This window comes from Schistocerca serialis, chromosome 1 (assembly GCF_023864345.2).
Source record: "Schistocerca serialis cubense isolate TAMUIC-IGC-003099 chromosome 1, iqSchSeri2.2, whole genome shotgun sequence".
NCBI classification, from domain to species: domain Eukaryota; kingdom Metazoa; phylum Arthropoda; class Insecta; order Orthoptera; family Acrididae; genus Schistocerca; species Schistocerca serialis.
The window spans coordinates 748,086,279-748,096,124 of NC_064638.1; the positions used below are offsets into that span (position 1 = coordinate 748,086,279).

At 42.7% G+C, this 9,846-nt stretch overlaps 2 non-coding genes across 2 annotated transcripts; both read left to right on the forward strand.

The window, feature by feature from the left end:
• Positions 1 to 6,786: 6,786 nt before the first annotated feature.
• On the forward strand, positions 6,787 to 6,859 carry Trnav-cac (transfer RNA valine (anticodon CAC)). The gene has a single exon. It is a non-coding gene; the product is annotated as a tRNA-Val (tRNA).
• Positions 6,860 to 7,017: 158 nt separating this feature from the next.
• On the forward strand, positions 7,018 to 7,090 carry Trnav-aac (transfer RNA valine (anticodon AAC)). Its single transcript has one exon. It is a non-coding gene; the product is annotated as a tRNA-Val (tRNA).
• Positions 7,091 to 9,846: the final 2,756 nt, after the last annotated feature.

The window sequence follows — 9,846 nt, forward strand, 5'->3', positions numbered from 1 at the left end:
AGTTTGGATTTCTGAAGGGTTCTGATATCGAGAAGGCTATTTACATCTACAGTGAAAATGTACTTAATTCATTAAATAACAAGTTACAAGCAGCAGGTATTTTCTGTGATTTGTCAAAGGCATTCGATTGTGTGAACCACAACATCCTTTTAAATAAATTAGAATTCTATGGTGTCATGGGCAGTGCTGCAAAATGGTTCAAGTCATACCTCACTAACAGGAAACAAAGGGTGTCAGTGCAAGGGATTAGTGGATTAAGTCATCAGTCATCATCAGAATGGGAAGAAATTACATGTGGTGTCCCACAAGGATCCATCTTAGGGCCATTGCTTTTTCTTGTGTACATTAATGATCTCTCATCAGTTACACTGCCAGAAGCAGAGTTCAGTTCATTTGCAGATGACACAAGTATTGCAATAAATAGTAAGTCGAGTGTAGTTCTAGAAAGATCTGCTAATGATATTTTCATGGATATTAATAAATGGTTTAAAGCCAACTCACCGACATTAAACTTCGAAAAAACTCACTATATGCAATTCAGAACCTGTAAGAGGTTTCCACCCAGCATATGCATAAAGCATGAAGAAGAGAAGATAGAAGAGGTTGACACTCTTAAATTCCTGGGATTACAACTTGAAAATAAATTCAGTTGGAAGGAGCACACCACAGAACTGCAGAAACGCCTTAACAAATCTGTATTTGCAATTCGAGTGTTAGCAGACATAGGTGACATAAAAATGAAAAAGCTTGCATACTTTGCCTACTTTCATTCCATAATGTCATATGGTATAATATTTTGGGGTAACTCTTCAAGTCAAACAAAAGTTTTCAGAGTCCAAAAGCATGTAATACGTATTATTTGTGGAGTAAATTCACGGACGTCCTGTAGAAACATCTTCAAAGAACTGGGTATACTAACTACTGCCTCTCAGTATATTTACTCCTTAATGAAATTTGTCCTAAATAATATATCTCTTTTTCCAACAAACAGCTCAGTTCATACATACAATACCAGGAACAAAAATGATCTGCACAAGGACTTAAAAGCACTTACTTTAGTTCAAAAAGGGGTCCACTACTCAGGAACATTCATCTTCAATAATTTGCCAGCAAACATAAAAAATTTAGTTACAAATAAAGATCAGTTTAAAAGGAGCCTGAAAGAATTACTAGTGGCCAACTCCTTCTACTCCACTGACGAATTTTTTAATAGAAACAAATGATGTATTGTATATATTCATACTATTAGTATTGTTATTTCAGCTTTAAAAAAAATTTAAAAAATATTGACATGTTCTACATCCACGAGGATCTCCTCAGCACATATCTATGGAACGGAAAAAAACCCACAGATAATGAGAACTGTGATGCTATATAAAATAGTAATACAGGAACATCATAGGTAGAGTGGGGGACACGGAAGGAGCCTCCCCGCAGGGTGTGAATATATCTGATCTAGAGCACATCCGGGCATTCCCTGGTAACGGCATAACAGCCGTCTAATCCTTCTACTCCAAAGGCATCAGCCATCAAAATGGCAACCCAGTGTGTTTCAAAACTGCGCATGTCAGGGCCAGCTTTGACTATAGTCCCTGTCAAAATAAAGGGCTTAAGCAACCACAAGGGGGGACTCCTTAAGGAGCTGTGCCAGTGCAGTCTCCTGTCTAGGAGACGCATTGGGGCTTTTAAGACATGCGCCCCCAAAGTACTTGGCATGACACTTGTCGCAGAACGACCTCATAATCAGTATGGCTGTGCCATTTTTACGAAATCCAGTTTAGATATTAAATGCCTGAAGATGGTCTTGTAAGCCGAAAACCGGTTAGCAATAAAAATAATATTGTAGAACAAAAGCAAACTGGTGCTTTTCATTTATTATTTAGATATTAACTCTACTGGAATTACTGCAAAGAACAATATTGAAATCATAACAGTTGAGCTGCTGGCGTCACGGTAACATTAGTTTATAAACCTCCCACAGAAGCCTTCATTTTTCAAGAAACACCTAATTTCCATTGCCAGCCAGCTAAGTGCGTAATAGGAGACTTTAACAGCCATAGTACCAGTTGGGGTTATAGTGAAAATGACAATGGAGATGCAGTACTAAAATGGGCAGATTCTGGGTCTATGACACTTATACACGATAGTAAGCTGCCACAATCTTTCAACTGTGCGCAATGGAAGCGTGGATACAATCCTGACCTCATATTTGCCAGCGACACCATCACACGGCTGTGCACAAAGACATTATGCTCACCGAACCCTAAATCTCAACATAGACCAATCATGTGTCAGATCTTGCCTGCAATATGTCTACATTGTTCCATTTCACTGCCGGTATAACTTTAAAAAAGCAAACTGGAAGACGTTTACAACTCTTTTTGATCAAGAGTTAACACATATCAGCCCATACCCTAAGCAATATGATCATTTTGTAAGAGCTGTGAACAAATGTTCTAGAATGTCTATCCCTCGTGGATGTTGAACTAAATGCATGCAAAGGCTTTCCCCTGATATAGCATGAGATCTTGATCGCTACTACATGGCAATTGAGCAAGACCCTTATGGTGAAGAAACAATATCTCTTGGATTGCAATTACTTGAATCAATATCAGCCACCAAGTTGGATCAGTGGATCAAGCTTATGGAGGAAACTGACTTCAGCAAGAACAGCCAGAAAGCCTGGAAACTTCTCAGATGCCTTAATAATGACCCTGCTAGAGTGGCCCTTCATGCAAAAATAACAGCCAACGATATTGCCCATCAACTATTATTAAATGGGAAATTGGATAACCGAAACATCAAGCCAAAGTCTAATAACAAACATGTACTTCTGTTACCAACCTGTCAAGACCTTTTTGCTTGGAAGAGTTGCAAAGGGCGATTAGTACGTGTAAAACAGGAATGGCTGCTGCGCTGGATGATCTTAGGAATAAGCAAATAAAATGTTTTGGTCCTGCAACACTAAAATGGATTCTAGATCTTTTTAACAACTGCTTATGTTCTGGTAGGATCCCCAAAGTCTGGTGGAAAGCTAATGTCATCGCTATCCTTAAGCCCGGTAAAGAGAACAATGACCCTAAGAACTACCGTCCCAAATCTCTTCTTTGTCATTTGTATAAAATCTTGGAGAGAATGATTCTGAACCACTTGACAGAAGCAACTGACTCTGCGCTCATACCTCAAAAGGCTGGCTTCAGACCTGTACATCACACATCTTCAGTCTCACGCAGTACATTGAAAACAGTATCCAGTGTGGCCTTTGTTGACCTGTCTGCTGCGTACGACACTGTGAACCATAAATTACACCTGAAAAAAATTTATGACATCACTAAATACTCTATTTTAACCACCTTAATAGCCAACTTCCTTAGCAACAGGAGATTTTTCATGGAATTTCAAGGATGGCGCAGTAGATGGAGACTACAGAGGAATGGGTTACCCCAGAGCAGTGTTCTGGCCCCTATACTTTTTAATATGTATATGAATGATCAACCACTGCTGCTGTACACCAGGAGTTTTCTGTATGCGGATGATCTCGCATTGGCCACCCAGGGAAAGGTTTTAATGATGTCAAAAATAAGCTGTTTGAAGCACTGGAAGAACTAGGACGGTTCTACAAAAATATTAACTTAAGGCCTAACACTACGAAAACGCAAGTCTGTGCATTCCAACAAAAAAACAGATAGGCCAACCAACAACTAAATATTTCATGGAATGGCACTCAACTTAAACAATCATTTTCCCAAAGTATCTTGGGGTGACCTTAGATCGGACCCTAACGTTCAAAATGCATTGTCAGAGCACCAAAATGAAAGTGTCCGCAAGGGATAATATCGTACGAAAATTAAAGGGGTCTAACCAGGGCACACAGCCAGTCACTATTACGGACTTCAGCTTTTACATTGTGCAACTCTGCAGGCGAATACGCAGGACTTGTCTGGCATAACTCCTGCCATCTAGGCAAGTGGACACTGCTCTGAATGAGACATGCCACGTAATCACTGGGTGCCTGAGACCCACTAAAGTGAAGCAGCTGTATCATCTAGCAGGTATAGCTCTGCCCGACATAAGATGTGAAGCAGCTGCTCAAGCAGAAGAACATGGAGACTTGGCATCTGACACTTACCCATTATTTGGCCATTCGCCAGCACCATCCTGCTTGAAGTCCAGAAAAAGTTTTGTAAGGGTCGATGTAAACAACAACAACAACACAAACAAAAGGTTAGACATGTGGAGAAAAAGAGTAGAGACTGCTCCTCTAGCCTGGAGACAACCTAAAGAAGAACTACCTCCTGGTGATAATGAGAGCTGAAGTCCTTCGACAGATTACAAACTGGTGTTGGGCGGTGTAAAGAAACTATTGTAAAATGGGGATATGCTACAGGACCCTAAACTTGTGAGTGTGCAGAGGAGCAGACGATGTCCCACCTGCGCAACTGCTGTCTGTGCCCATCATCATGCACTGAAGAAGAGTTGATGATGGCCAGTTCTAATGCCTTGGATGTTGCCCACTTCTGGGCAAAGACAATTTAATTCAATGTCTTTAGTCTATACTTAAGTGCATTTATGAATGTTCATTTATGTACAATTACTTCTAACTGTAATGCTTTGAACGTAGCTCAGTTTTGGGTAAAAGCAAGTTAATTATAGATTTCTATGTCCTTTTTCATGTTTACATGTTCATGTCCATTGTCTACTTACATGTTTTGTAACTGTTAATTTCTGTTTATTCCCTTGCCTTTGACACGAATAAAAAGTAGGTAGCGTGCTACTTACTGTAAAAATTACAGGATAAGTAGCAGACACATACAACTAAAGGACACTTACACATAAGCTTTCAATCCCAGCCACATCAGAAAAGGAAACGTACACACAAACAAACAAACATACTCCACAGACACACATGTGACTGCCATCTCCAGGATCTCGGACCAAAGGTTAATACACTCTAACTGAAATGCAACTGTCATGTAGAATAAAAGTAGCAATCTGGAGGGGGTAGGAAGGGATAGCAGTGTATGAGTGGGAGGAGAGAAGAGCACTATCTGTTCGACTGTGCAGGGACTAAACTGTCAACAGCTGTGGTGGCGGGAGTCTGTGGGGCAATGTACTTGGGAGAGGGAGGAGGTGGTGTGGGGAGCGAAAAAGGGGAGAAGATGGGAAGGGGAAAGATGGGTAGGTGCATTGGCAGAGGGCAGCACACAGAGAGGGTGGCAGATGAGAACAGGAAGGGGGTGACAGTAAAGAGGGGACGGAAACTGTTGGAAGGAGACAGTGGGGACAGTATGTTACCATAAGTTAAGGCCAGAATAATTGAGGGAACTGAAAATGTGCAGTAAGGGTAACTCCCCTCTGCACAGTTCAGAAAAGCTGGTGGTGGACAGGAGGATCCCAAAGGTTCAGATAGCATGTTTTTATGTATTTGTGTGTACTTTTTCGAAAACCTGCTTATTTTTGCATGTCTTTATGCACTTTTTACAGGTCTTCTCTCTTATCCAGTTCCCCTCACATCTAGCTAACACCTTCTTTTGTACATTTCTGCTTCATTCCCATTTCCTTATGCTATCCCTGCCATAATGGATCCATACTCCATCTTTCTGAATCAGTTCAGAAAATTATCCCTTTCCCTGGCTAAAACCCAGTCCCACATCCTGTTTCTTAAATCCCGTCTACACCACGGAATCCACCCAACAGTGCAATCATAAAAATTTATTTCTCTGGATCCCACCCCTCCTTTCACAATGATCTTCACCTCTTGAGATTCTGCCAGTCCCTGGTGCTCATAAGCTTGGTACTGCAAAAACACATCTCCATGACACAAGCATTCCAGAAGTACCTCTGCTCTCTTCAAAAGATACTCCTACTGTGTAATCCCTGTTATATATGTCACATCTCTGAAACTGAATCCCTTGCTTAGCTGACTTTTTCAATTTGCCACATTCCCCAAACTCCTACCAACACTCCACCAAATCCAAAGCCAAAACATTCCCGTAACACTGTTGTTAACCTTTCCACCAACCAAAACCCTTGGTCCCATAGAAGTTTCACTCCTATACAAAGGCCTCACCTTTAGCCCTACAGCCAAATTTAACTGTGTCACTATTTGCACACACATTTCAACAACTGATTAATGTGCTCAGTACAGGATGTGACCACCTCTGGCAGCAATATAGGACTGACAATGACGGGACATGCTGTGAATGATGTCAACAATCTCATGCTGAGGCAATAAAGCCCATTATTCCTGCAGAGCTGCTCGCAAGTGTTGGAAAGTGGTTGGTAATTGCTGACGTGATGCAACCTGTCTCCCTAGTACAGCTCAGACAGGCTCTATGGGATTCAAATCAGGAGAGGTAGCAGGCCACGCCATGCTTCCATTTACAAGAAAACATCAACCGCCCGAGCTCTATGAGGTCAAGCATTATAGTCCATCAATATGAAGTCTGGTCCCACAACACTTTGCACATGAAATCCCAAGATCTCATGATGATTCCCGACAGCAGTTAACCTTGCCGCCGATTCATCCATACGCTGGGCTCGCACTGCCTGCTGCTAAGAAAGTGATTGCTTTTGGTGATATGACTTGCAATAACGACTGCGCGAAACGCCGCTATCTTGTTGGGGGTGCTACGGCAGACGCCTTCTCGAGCACCCCGAAGACTTCTTGAGCCCTCGGCTGTGATGGGTTCCAGGCTGTCAAAAGAACTGTCGTGTGTGCCATCGCAGACAAGAGAAAGGCTGAGGCATGTTCAAGTGAACAAGGATGGGCTTCTCGGGTACATCGTTTCCGTGGTGTAGCGGTTATCACGTCTGCTTCACACGCAGAAGGTCCCCGGTTCGATCCCAGGCGGGAACAGTATTTTCCTGCCTATGTCGTATTATACTCCAGTGAGCCACGTAATGTGTGGATCTGCTGCATGTACCTTCATTATACAAGTACCACAGTTATTGAATTTTTTAGTTATGATGGCAACATCACTACAAGTTGTCTGTAAAGTAAGGTGCACACACGCAGTTTCTGTGGTGTAGTGGTTATCACGTCTGCCTAACACACAGAAGGTCCCCGGTTCGATCCCGGGCGGAAACACTTTTTCATCATTACAAACAAGACATACTAACATGCATCTGCTACCACCTGTACCCGAAACCTTCGTAATCGCCTTCTTTTAAGAGTGGTCAACATAATCCCTGCCCACACCATTAGTGATCCTCCTTGATATCAGTCTCTTCTCACAATGTTTGGGTTCCAAAATCGTTTTCCCTCCAGATATGAATCCATTGAGAATCATTCTCCAGACGGAATTGGGACTTATCTGTGAAAAGGACATTGGGCCACTGTTCGACCATCCACATGGCATGTTGACGACACAATTCTAGGTGTTCCCCTCTGTGAAGACGCATCGAAGGTAAACATACATTAGGTTCCCAACAATAAATGCCACTCTGCTGAAGCCTTCTGTACACCGTTTGCCTCTGTACAACAATTCCACTGGATTCTGCGAGGTCAGATGTCAGTTGCTGTGCAGTTCTACGAGGTGCATTCAAGTTCTAAGGCCTCCGATTTTTTTTCTCCGGACTGGAAAGAGATAGAAACATGCGCATTGTTTTAAAATGAGGCCGCGTTCATTATCAATATGTCCCAGAGATGGCAGCACCGTACGGCAGATGGAATTTTACCGCCAGCGGCGAGAATGAGAACTGTTTTAAATACTTAAAATGGCGACGTTTTCCTTACTTGAACAGCGTGCAATCATTCATTTTCTGAATTTGCGTGGTGTGAAACCAATTGAAAGTCATCGACAGTTGAAGGAGACATGTGGTGATGGAGTTATGGATGTGTCGAAAGTGCGTTCGTGGGTGCGACAGTTTAATGAAGGCAGAACATTGTGTGACAACAAACCGAAACAACCTCAGGCTCGCACAAGCCGGTCTGACGACATGATCGAGAAAGTGGAGAGAATTGTTTTGGGGGATCGCCGAATGACTGTTGAACAGATCGCCTCCAGAGTTGGCATTTCTGTGGGTTCTGTGCACACAATCCTGCATGACGACCTAAAAATGCGAAAAGTGTCATCCAGGTGGGTTCCACGAATGTTGACGGACGACCACATGGCTGCCCGTGTGGCATGTTGCCAAGCAATGTTGACGCGCAACGACAGCATGAATGGGACTTTCTTTTCATCGGTTGTGACAAAGGATGAGATGTGGATGCCATTTTTCAATCCAGAAACAAAGCGCCAGTCAGCTCAATGGAAGCACACAGATTCACCGACACCAAAAAAATTTCGGGTAACCGCCAGTGCTGAAAAAATGATGGTGTCCATGTTCCGGGACAGCGAGGGTGTAATCCTTACCCATTGCGTTCCAAAGGGCACTACGGTAACAGGTGCAACCTACGAAAATGTTTTGAAGAACAAATTCCTTCCTGCACTGCAACAAAAACGTCCGGGAAGGGCTGCGCGTGTGCTGTTTCACCAAGACAACGCACCCGTACATCGAGCTAACGTTACGCAACAGTTTCTTCATGGTAACAACTTTGAAGTGATTTCTCATGCTCCCTACTCACCTGACCTGGCTCCTGGTGACTTTTGGCTTTTTCCAACAATGAAAGACACTCTCCGTGGCCGCACATTCACCAGCCGTGCTGCTATTGCCTCAGCGATTTTCCAGTGGTCAAAACAGACTCCTAAAGAAGCCTTCGCCGCTGCCATGGAATCATGGCGTCAGCGTTGTGAGAAATGTGTACGTCTGCAGGGCGATTACGTCGAGATGTAACGCCAGTTTCATCGATTTCAGGTGAGTAGTTAATTAGAAAAAAAATCGGAGGCCTTAGAACTTGAATGCACCTCGTACGGTGGTACAACCATTCTCTTATAGCCAAATAATGGTCCTCTATGTCGCATGTAATTGACCATGCCCTGGTCTTTGGAGAAGAGTTTTGGTCTCTATAAACTGTCGCCACATCTGAGAAACTACAGAACAATTTACATTAAGCCATCAGGCCACATCAGTTTTTGGTTGTTCTGCTTCCATTCTTCCTATGGCCCTCCACCACAGAGAGCCTGGTAAGCATCTTCTCTGTGCCATACTGCACTATCTCTGACTGTATACACAGCGACTGTGGATGTGGGACTACCCAGCAAACACTATCCTGTTTGATAGGTGCACTGATGTCATAGTTGGCATGGTTGTCCATTGGCCGGAATCCCATCTCCCTGGCAGAACACGATTGTACGGATCCGTGGCAGAATACGATTGTACGGACATCCATTGACAGTTTGTATGATTATATTGTGAATTGGGCATAGGATAGGGAAATATTGGTTTGTTGCTTTAATTTTGAACACTTGTGTGTTTTGGTGTTCACCATCCCATAATAATGAAATAGTGGCATTTACAGTGGCTTCTAAATTTTATAATTTTCCCAGCAAATTTAATCAAATAATTTTTTGGGCTTGTAGTCAGTTGTTGTTGTTGTTGTTGTTGTTAACTACACTCCATGATCTTTTGACTGGGCAACCAAAAGTCATCCTCAGATGAGCCATTGAAGACTGACAATGCCTTCCCCCATTCTGCAATTTATTAACATGCTGTATGCATTCTGCATACAAATTAAGATTGTGGTCACAGACTTCTCTAGTGGAGCTGAACAACTCAGATGTCCTCAGGATTGCTGCTCCCTGACTATCCTCCATATACTACTAAGTGTTTCTAGCTATAGGAAGACTGATTATGACCTAACAGGATGTTTGGGATGGAAAACTTCTGCACTCTTGAATTCATAGCAAATGCAATGGCAAATTTCTGCACTCCTGAATTCTTCCTTATTATCTCAACAGACCA